The sequence below is a fragment of the Hipposideros armiger genome, unplaced genomic scaffold, assembly GCF_001890085.2.
Source record: "Hipposideros armiger isolate ML-2016 unplaced genomic scaffold, ASM189008v1 scaffold_220, whole genome shotgun sequence".
Taxonomy (NCBI): Eukaryota; Metazoa; Chordata; class Mammalia; order Chiroptera; family Hipposideridae; genus Hipposideros; species Hipposideros armiger.
This window is the reverse complement of record NW_017731570.1, coordinates 2,268,808-2,280,001: the sequence shown is the minus strand read 5'-3', so window position 1 is coordinate 2,280,001 and position 11,194 is coordinate 2,268,808. Positions and strand designations below refer to the sequence as shown.

The 11,194-nt window shown below is 46.2% G+C and overlaps 1 protein-coding gene across 2 annotated transcripts in view; it reads left to right on the top strand.

Annotated features, from left to right (window-relative positions):
• IL17RD (interleukin 17 receptor D) overlaps nt 1-11,194 on the top strand; it is a 79,744-nt gene that overhangs the window by 44,079 nt on the left and 24,471 nt on the right. The window lies entirely within an intron of this gene.

Below are 11,194 nucleotides of genomic sequence, written 5' to 3'. Positions count from 1 at the left end.
ACCCTTTGGACCTCCCTTATTTTGTTTTTAAAAATACTTAATCAGTGCTTTTAATCTTTTCTGGTAAGTCTTTGTTTCACACTCACTTCATGACAAAACGTTACAGGCTTCTAATTTATTTCTGCCGTATTGCTTTGATTTTGTAAATGTGTTTCTACGGGAAGCCTAATGAAGGGGACAGGGCACATTGACTTCTTCTTGTTGCCTGACCTAGAAGGTTGTGTGTGCCATTTGTTTGCCTCAGCCCCATTGGAAAGGAGCAGGCACCCACTGGGGCCATTTCATCGGGAGGAAGTGTGTGTTCCTACCTGCTCTTCCATTGCCTTTTCTGCTGCCCGCAGATTTGCTTTCTAATTTATCTCTATGCCAATCATGCCAGGAGTCCTGGGAGAGGGAGGTCTTTATTTCTGGGAGCCCTTCACTGCCTCCTTCACCCACAAGGAACATTTATCTAAATCTGAAATAGACCAAGACAGTGATAACTTCATTTTTTATTCTTTGCTCTCCTTCTCAGAACGACATTTTAGCTGTTCAAGGAAATTAAAACAAAGCTCAGTGCTTCTTGGCAAACACAATTATTTCCTGGCCTGAATCACACAATGATTTAATTGGTATGTCATTGTGTGTGTGTTTGCATGTATGTGCTTTAATGGGAATTCCATGTGGTATCATTGGGAAATTAGGAAAAAGAGTCTTCTAGATTTATTGCTCATGGTTTAAGGGCAGACTGCTGGCTTCCATCCAAGAAGTGGGGAGACCTAAAGTTGCAGGAATCATTACTGCTTGAATATATCCTTCCGATTGCCTGCTATTTTAAAACCAGTTTGGCAAACGGCAAAAATCGGAACTAACAGCAAAATGATTTACCCTTTGAAACTTGTAAGGTTCATCAAAATAAACTTGTGGGGGACTTGGCATCCTGGAAGCGATGGTATCCTTTCTGTGCTCTCTACTGACATTTTATTTTTGAAGCTTGAATGAGTTTTGGTATGTCTGGAGTAGACGTCAAAGCCATAGATGATTTTTCATTTTGGAAAATTGGAGTTTTCGATTATCCTCCATAATGGCTCTTGGGTAGATATTCTAAACCGTATCCAAAACCTAACCCAATTTTGTGTGTTACCACAAACACCATAGACTGCAAAGGCGGGCTAGCTGGGCAGCAGTGGGAAAATCAGCTGTTCTCCCCTTCTGGATACTATGAGTTATGTGCCTTTCTGTCCTAGGATGGGAAAAGAAGTAATGAGCATTAGCCACATTGTAGTTTTTTAATTTGACTCCCTGCAACTGACTTGTCTGCAGACATGACAGTTCTGCAACCTATGGTCTGAGAAGTGACAGATGTATCTCTCTTAATGGGCTCCTGTACTTAACAGCAGAAATAGTTGTCTTTTATGTAGCTACTTTGTAAAGTTCATGAGTCGCAGGCAGCATCTTGGACAACATGTTCAATTACTGAGTAGTAACAAATACTACCTATAAAGGATTACAGTTGAGGCATTAATTCAGAGTTTCTGTTTAAAACTGAGATCTCACTTCCAGCCACCTCCCTCCACCCTTCGATTTTTTTGTTTTTAATTGCCAAAGTTTCCTTCTACAGACCTGCTGTTAGGCTACCAACTATTAATAAGTTAGGCCAAGGAGGGGCCCGGATGGATTTCAGGGGTCCAGAAGCCTCCTAAAATACTGTGTGCAAGCCTGTGTGCATGCTCATGTGTCTCAGCACTCACCAAATCCTCAAAGACACCTGTGTACCCAAATAAAAAGCTGAGACCCTCTGTTGGGATGGGTGAGGGTAAATGAGAGGATTTTAATGATTTTGGCCCTGGTAGTGATAGTCCTGCTGTGACAGGAATGGTGACAGCAGGGTTGCAGCTGTATCACAACTCACACTCCTCCCCTCCCCCCCATGTGATCAGTGTTTGAAAGCCTTAGGATATTACTCAAATCTTCAGCACATCCTTACATCTTGAGGCCATCTTGCACTACAGCCCATGAGCACAAATGAATGGGACACCTGTGCGTCCGGGGGCACTAGGCTGAGTTTTGCACAGCCTGCGATTCCTATTGTCTGAGCACCTTCACCTTTATTCATTTTCACCTTCGTTCATGCAGGACGAGTGACACGGCCCTGAAAACCAGCGGGCACTCAGTAAATGGGAGTGGCATGTTTGTCAGGGAAAGGCTCTAGGAAGTTGACTTGGAGACTTGCTATTTCTTTCAAGTAACTCAGATTCCCACGATTCCAGGAAAACCAAGACTTGAGAATTGCCCCTCAAGTGTTTGGTGGGCCGGAGGAGTGGCTGAGGTGGGGAGCAGGGGTTGGGGGGAGGCTTGTTCACATGCTTGTTAACATTTGAGAGTCTTTGACAAAGGAAGTCTAATGCCTTGCCCAGGTCAGCCGGCGATTGCCCCCTGGGAGGCCCCGTTGTGCACAGGAAGTCAGACACTAATGATGTTAGTGAGGGGACAAAGGCGCCCGGCCCGAGAAGGGCCTAATTACTGTGTCCGCTCCCAGGCGGCCAGCCTCCAGCTGGAGGGGGCTGGGCAGGATGCGCTAAGTGTTAACACCTGGAGCCGGAGCTGCTGACTTCCTGGTGCTTTTTTTTTTTTTTTCTGTGTGGTGTGCACACACACACTGATACACTTTCACAAACCCCCACTGTATTTCAGGGGGACATTTTGGGATGGGATGTGGTGTCTAAGAGACTAGATAGAAATTGTTCAATCAGGAGGTCACACTGAGCTGGGGCAGGGCCAAGAACCTGGAGGCCTGAGCCCCGTCATCTGTCCTTGGATCTTGGTGACTGTCGCTTCACCTCTGGGGGGGCCAATTCCCTCCCTCCCCAGGAAATCTCCTGGGAAAGGCTAGACCTTGCAGAGAGGCAGACATATCAGAAGGGTCACTGTTGCTTTGGCTTGGAACATTTGAGTTCGAGTTGATGGGATAATGCTCCTGAGGAAAGAGACATGAGGGTCTTGATCACTATTTTGAGCCAGCTGGAGTCTTCGGGAGGTAGGACTCTGGCAGGATGAGGAGTGATAGGGGCACCTGCCAGCACCCCAGGGGAGTTGCATTGCATATGTGTATATCTGTAGCCACACCTGGAGGGGGTCTGTTGGAGAGGTTGCCTCTTATGGAAGCCCAGATGCACCCCCTCATTTCTAAATGGGATCTCTGGATCCTTCATGTCTAAACATGGTTTTGGATCTGGGGCCTGTGAGGCCCTCAATGGTCTCAGGGAGCTCTGAGAATGCCCCCAAATTATGTCACAGATGTTTCTAGAGGAAATTTGATAAGGAATGCTTCTCACAGGCTTCCCCTGTGGGCTCTATTGGGCTGTCGGAAAAGTCATGATGTATTTCTTCTGTTTTTCATTGCAAAAATGCGTCATGACTTTTCCGACAACCCAATACAATAGAAACCCTTTCCCCTTCACAACAATAAAAAACGAAGCCCCCCCCCTCCCCCGCCCCGCCAGTAGCCCTGCCGACTTGGCATCAGTGGCTCATTTCTGGCCACCATGCCGCCTGAGCCTGGGGTCCCTCCTGCAGGTGGGCAGTGGGAGGCAGCTTTCCGCACAGGTGGACTCGCTTGGATTGTGCAGCCTGAGAACAAGAGAGTTTAAAAGGGATGTTGGAAGCCCATCTCCCTCCTAGAGGAAGGGGGGTTTGCCACAAATAACTTTTGAAAAGGGGTCTAATGTTGACTTGCTGCTTCCCACTGTTATTTTAAGGAGGTTTTTCTGTGCGAGACCACCATGTGGACAGAAATAATAGGATGACAGAAGGGGCTGCCTTGCTTTCTAGCACAGCCTGTGATGTTTCGATTAGCACTAAAACCTAAAAGGGCGGCCTTCCATAATTTCCAAATATGTGAAATCCACCTTGAAGGAAGCACATGTGTGGGGCACACTTGGGACCAGCCTGACTGGAGGAGGCTGGGTCCCCATGGCAACATCACAATCCCCCATTTCTGCAGGCGTTTGTGCTGTAAAAGCAGAATTCCAGATGTGACACAGTATTCGGAGACTCTGTCCCTGGGCCTCGGAAACGGTATTTGAAGTCTGCACAAGTCAGCGCGCACTCTGTGTGGTCTTCAGGCTTTTTATTAGTAATTTTATTTTGATCCGAACATTTCCTCCGAGCTTAGGCATAACAATCATGTTTATAGCTTTAAGTTTTCCTCCATTGTCTAATCACTGTTTTGCTCTTGCAGGAAGATACTTTCTTGGGCTCCTAGAGGAAGTCTTTGTAACTAAGTGACAGGAGCTAGTAGCTGATTTGCTGGTGGGTGGGGGTGGGTGTTTGGGTTGTTGGTTGTTCTTCTTTTCCTACCTAGTATTTACAGAAAGCTGGTTAATCTGTGTCTGTGAGTTGTCTGTGTGTGCTTTTGAAATTGCAGATGGGTTGACTGTTACCTCTGAGATGCCAGTTCTCAAACATGCGGTTCTCATTTGAGTGGATGGGAGTGGTGTGCGCAGCGGAGAGGAAAGGTCTGGCTCTCCGTCCAGAGGCATGTTTTATAGCTTGCTTTTAACGTTTTGAGAATTGGAAAAGTGGAACAATCCTGTCTATTTGTGAGTATCAGCCACAGGAGAACACACAGCCCAGATCCTTCACAGACTAATTGGACAAAGTACTTGGGCTTTTGCTCTGAAAACCAAGGAGGCTGCAGAGCTTTGTTTTGGTTTTAAACACAGGGTGGAAAGTGTGTGTGTGTGTGTGTGTGTGTGTGTGTGTGTGTGTGTGTATCTGGGCTTTAACTGCATGTGCACGTTCCCGTGGCAAAGCAATAAGAAAATCATAAGATCTGGAGCAGGGAAGGACATTTTAAACTATATTACATCCCATTTAGGCCACCACCATTGAGAAAAGTTGCTATCATATTGCAGTATATAAATAAATGTATCAAACGTCATACCTCTTAAACTTACACAATGTTATGTATCAATTAGATCTCAATTTAAAAGAAGAAAGAAAAGTTGCTGAGAAACAACTTAAATGCCCTAACACATCTTTATCTTCAGTGAATGAATTTCCTTGGTGGGCTAAGGGTAGAATAGTGAAGAGACGCTTAGGTGAAAACTTGAGCTCTCAGTTTGATAAGCAGGACACATGGTAACTTGGCATAGGCTGGCTCCATGTTTGAGCTCAGAAACAATTGTCCCTTCAGCTTTCCTTTGGGGAGCATGAAATTAGGAACATGTGTGTGCTGATTAGCAACATGTCAGAGATGAATCATGATTACGGCTTTGGTCTGGTGCACAGGCGATGCTTTGGAGCAGTGATTTCCTACCTCCTTGAGCAAATCTCTCTAATTAGCTTAAGATCTCCGGGTCTCTTTTGGGCCGACGTGGTAATTGCTAGTGGGGACCCGCTGGCATTCTCCCAGAGCTTGTGTGTTCCCCACTAGACATCCAAGACCTCACCTCCCCAAATCAGACAGCTAGCTGGCACTCTTCCTTTCTGAAGCTGGTTGCACCTACATGGAAAGTGCGAGAACGGCTCCCGGGAATGTGGAGCAAATATCTTGAATAGATCCAGGCGCAAGCTGGCTTTGTGATTTATTTTCCTTGTGTTTTGGGTTTGCCAGCATTCTCCTCGGCTTACATCACCTGGGGCTTCTCTGCCTTTGCCTTTTTTTAAGTTAAAGGTTTGAATTGAAATAAGTGGGATCTGTCTTCGTTTATGAAACCATCTGAACGTGCATGGAGTAAATTGACCCCACAGTCTGCTTCTTGCCTTCACCATGTCCGCTGGTCACAGGCAAAAGCGCCTGTCCGTCCCACTGTGCATTTAAGCCTCACAGAACTATCTTTTTAATCTCACTGACACACTGGAAACCCAAGATGGAAGAAATGTGATGGAAAATAGAGAGTTGGCCTTAGTTTTAAGTAGTTACTCACTGTACCTGTAAAAAACCCATCCTCAGTTCTTTCTGATGCATGCCCTTATTTAAATTTCACCCAATCTCAGTTTACTAAAACATTACCAGCTTTCTGAAAGTTCCTTGATTGATTTGAAAGCAATCTTGTTTAAGTCTTCCACTGGAAAAGGGGCACTATAATGAGCACAGTCCTTTTCAAAATGCATTTTTCCAAAATGGCAGTTAAACTATTTTGGAGCTGGATTAGAAATATTGCCCTGGGAAGTTGTTGTTTTCAAATGGCCCAGAATTCCCCAGGGCCCCTCAGGAAATTGGCCTTCTGATGGCCCCTGGTGGCGATGCTGGCTGCTCTGTGTGGGATCCTGCCCCATGGCTGTCTTTGTGTCCAGGGCTTTCCTTCTTTGCCATATGGGTGGAGCACGGTGTGGGCTTTTGCCTTTTGAATTTTATTCCTTTAGAGCACTTAAGGGGTATCCTTTTTTACCCCCTCCTTCCTGAGTAAAAGATGTTTTCTCCATTATGCTCCCATTTGCGGCTTCCGTCCCTGCTTACCATAGAGTGTTCATAGCAGAGCTGCAGGCACCTGGAGTTGGCTTCTTAGCTCACTTTGGAGCCAATTAAAAACTGCCATCAGTGCAGCAAATGGGGGTGGTTAATGAACTAAGAATGTGACACCCCGAGGCCACAGCGTTGGCTTGTATCGTGTTTTTTTTTTTAAGTAACAGGCAACAAACAAGTATTCTTGTCAGCTTATTAAATATCAAAACGGGTGTAGTAGCTAAAAGCTTGGAATTGTTTCCTGAAAAACAGCTTCCAAAGCTGTTGACCGGCTTTGTAAGTTGCCTTATCTGTGCTGTTTAGTGTGGGCCTTGAGTCTAAGCCCATAAATCACCCTGTCATACCAAGCTAGGTCCTCCTGGGTTCTCTGCATGCATTACCTGGCTCGGTCACGCAGTCATTAATTCAGTCAGAAAACCAATATTAAGCGCTGACTATGTGCCAGGCCTAGGACGGTGGGGCAAGCTTTGGTGAGGTGTAGCAGGGACTACCCTGATCACTTTGCCTTTTGCCTTCAGTCTCTCTCCATCTGGTCCAACTTGAACACTTATCAGAGTCACTGGGTTGCCCGGTTCCCGCCAAGACCGTGAGCAGAACCCTTAGTCTGTGGTGAGTGCCTTCTGCCACTTTGCCCTGACCTGTCCATCTGCTGCTTCTCCCACAATACCCCCAAGGTCTGGATGCTGGAGACAGATCACACCTGAAGATGCCATTCCTGTGATTGTTCCCCTGTCTGCCTCATGTGTTCCCTTGTAGTACAACTCTCACCTTTTCCCTTAGGGCAGGAATCTTCTCAGGAATGGTGACAGAACTACTTCTGGGTGTGAAATAACCATTTCAGTATGTGTCAGATGCAGTGCAGAGCGCTGGATGTATATCATCTCATATAGTCCCCACACCAACCCTTTCCAGGAAGTTTTGTTCAAAAACTTTATATTTAGTTTAGGGAAATGAAGTTCAGGAAGGTTTAGAAGTTTTCCCCGTCACACGGTTGCAAAGTGGGAGATTTGAACACATCTGTGCCACTCCCAAAGCCTATTCTATTAACGGCTCCCCTGCCCCAGACAAGCCCCAGGGCAGCCCGCAGAAACCCGTATCTAGGATGGCAAGATCTGAAGCAGCAGCTCTGATGGCTCAGTGTTCTGTGTCTGCCTGAAGCCAGGCTGGGAGACAGTGTAGTGACAAGTGACCAATTTGCTGTGGGAGGGGGAGAGGGACAGCTCCTGCCATGTGTGTGATATCAAGATGCATTTCACCCATATTGCAGCTGACGTGTGTGAGCTTCCCGTTGCGACTATAATGGTTACTACAAATTTAGTGGCTTAAACATGTCGACGAAAAATATCGCCGTTTTTTTTAAACATGTCGACGAAAAATATCCAGCCTAAGAGAAAATTTGTAAGAGTTTATTTGAGCCAAACTGACGACAATTGCCGGAAAGCAAAATCTCAACGGATTGAGAAAATGCTCCAGAAAATGGCTGTTTTGCAACTTATTTTATACATTAGAATCAAAAGAGGAAGGTTACATGAAATCTATTGGTTATAGATTAAGGGGGTGGGAGAAAAGCAAAGCGGGGAAATCTCTGGGATTGCCTAAAAAGTAAAATGGAGAGATACACACTTCTTTTATATTGGTGGGTACAGTATAATTAATAGCATTTTATAGCACATAGAGGTAGTATTTGGGGAACAAGATAACAATGAGGGTCTTTATAGTTTCCTGCTCTGGTGTGGTGGGTTGTGCCCCCTGGGGGGTCCGGAAAAAGAGATGACTCTGATGTTGCAAGGGTATGTTGTCTGAGATGCAAAAAGACCACAGACAGGCTTAAGGTAAAGATTGACCTTTGTCAAGAATATGACTTCCCACCATGGCCCACCTTTGTTAGGAATTTTTATGTTCACGCCATCCTCTGTAGTTATTTTCAGTCTCCTGAGCTTGTCAGGTTTAATATGTGGCCCCTTTTCCGTCCACAAACAGCACAAATTTATTATGTGATAATTCTTGAAGTCAGAATGCCAAAATGTGTCTGTGGGGCTAAAATCAAGGTGTGGCAGGACTGGGCCCTTCTGGAAGCTCTAGGCGAGAATCCATTTTTTGTCTTTTCCAGCTTCTAGAGGTGGCCTGCATTCCTTGGCTTATTAGCCGCTCTTCCTCCCTCCATCTTCAAAACCAGTGGCATAGCACCTTGAAATCAATGTCTGTCTGCCTTCTGCTTCCATTGTCACATCTCCTTCTCCTGACTCTGACCTTCCTGTCTCCCTATTATAGGAACCCTTGTGGTTACCTTGAGTTCACCTGGATATTCCAGAATAGTCTCTTTATCTCAGGATCCTTGAACTTCACTACATCTGCATAGTTCATTATCCGGTATAAAATTCTGGAGATTATGATGTGGCCATGTTTTAGGGCGCTGTTATTCTGTCTACCATAGAGTAGTGTTGTGTGGGGTGGTCCGGGTACTGTTTCGTGGGTGGTTTTTAAGTGCTCTGGAGCAGTGGAAGCATTATTTGGGCATGAATTAAGGGTAGCCTGGCGCACCATCTGTCTGATGCATGTGCTGAGAAGCCGTGCACTCTGTGACTTCCAAGAGTGAAAGGTCTTTATGGTGCACGCAAAAACTGGTGCCGGAGATGGTATCTTCTGCTTCCGAGCTTAGTGACCAGGCTCTGATGGTAACAGAGTATTTTAGTCTCTGGTTTTCTGTGGAATTAGAATTACCGTTTTACTACATCAGCAGACATGCCATGCCAGTCAAACTGGGGGGACGGATTATGGTGCTCCCATCAAGTGAGCATACAGGCAGACTGATGTGTCAGGAACCCAGTGTGATAGGGGCAGACTAAGGCAGGAAGCCCACAGGGAGCAGGACTTGGGTGATAGGAAGGGCGTTCTGGGAACATGGAAGTGCTTGATAATGTGCTGAGCTGTAGTGCAGCGCTCAGAAGGGTTTGGGAAAAGGTAGGCAAGGATGCCATGTCACAAATGGTCCAGGAGAGACAGGGAGCCAGTGGTGGGCTTGGAGCAGAGGAATGAAGGCAGATTTGCAAATTAGGAGATCACCCTGGTGGCCAAAGCCCTTTGAGGGCAGGACCCCAGTCTGGTTCAGGGCCAAGTGCGCAGCCCTTCGGGGGTTGGGTCAAGGTGGAATGCTCAGTGGGTAGTGAATGGATGTTGCATGCAAGCCTTTCTGTCCTTTGAGGCCCAGCTCACTGTCTCCCCCCACCTCCACCCCCTTGAAACAGCTCCACATATAACAGAGACCTTATTTAGAGGGATTTGGGTTTTTGTTTACACGATATTGCACATCTCACTCTCTTGGTCTTGTTTCCAACACTGCGTTGTTCACTGCAAGTGCCTAATAAATATCTGTCAAAACATGTTACAATAGAAATACGGGGAAGACAAGAACAAAAGGAAAAGCTAAGAAAGTCCTACAGGCAAGGTGATTGGTCACCAGAACCCTGTGTACCTCAGAGCATGTTGTTAAATGGAATATTTCCTTTTTGGAAAGTGCTTTCTGTATGTGTCCTCACATTTGTCCTCCATACACCTCTTCCCAAGTGAAAGTCATGCAAATTATCTTTAAAAAAAAAAACACATCTGACCCAGTGGAGTGAAGTAGTTTGTCCTTGGTAGCCAGCAGGAGGGTGGAAGTATTTACCTTGGCCGCTAGGTTGCATTTTTGTTTCCCTCCCATGATGCTCTCTTTTTCTCTCCATTCTAGCCCGGTTATCCTTCCCTCTTTAAACTTCTAGTACCGGTCGTCCCTACCCTTGGTTCATCCTTACTAAGGTGCTGCCTGTGGCATTGCTATACTGTGTGCTTATTTAGGACTGGCTCTTTCACCCTGGCTACATATGCCTGTATGCCAGGTACACTGAGAGTTCTCAGAGGGCCGGTGTGATTTGAGATTTGTCCATATGCCCTGAGTGTGATCCCCGTACCTAGTTACCCTTCTTCGAAGGAATGAGTTACTTCGCTCCTGAGGGCAGGACAGTGGCGGCTTTGTTGGCCACCATACCTAGCTAAATGTCTGGCTCGTAACAGATGGGGAGTGAATGTATGTCCTGGGCATGTGTAAGGGAGAGGAGTGTGGTTAGGGCATCTTGGGCATTACTGAAGGGTTGTGGGGGATTGCATTTGTCTCCTCCATGGTCTCCTGCCTGGTCGTGTTACTCTGCTCTTAGCCATCTGGAGGTTGGGCATCCTCTAGTTGCAGAGACTGTGGCCTCATCCCTAAGGTGTTATGGCAGAGTTTATTTAGGTTTTTAATAAGGTAACGACTTTTGCAAAGTGTTTCAGTTCAGGTGAGAAATTCTGGAATCTTGTATATGTGGGGAAGGGAGGAGGAAAGCTGGAGAAAGAAGGTAAACCCGGAAGGGAAGCCCGAGTGAATCATGGGCTGGTGTGCCATGTTGATTTAGATTTTGTGTTGCTGCTTACTCCTCACTTTAATTAGAATGGGGTATGTGTGCGTGTATGTGTGCGTCCGTCCATCCGTCTGCTTTGGACAGCTGTGCTTTCCTAAGGTCCACATTTATCTGAGCTTAGGGATACAGTTTCAGCGAGCGTGTCTGGCTTCAGGAAAAACAGCATGAACATGCCTGTAGCATATGGAAGTGCTGGGATTGTGGTCTGAGACCCTGGGCCCCATCAGAGGTATTCTCCACATTGTGTCTCAGTGTAACAATTGCCCATTAAATACCAGGCTGCCAGCATATGGTTTTCCCCAGCATCCTTCTT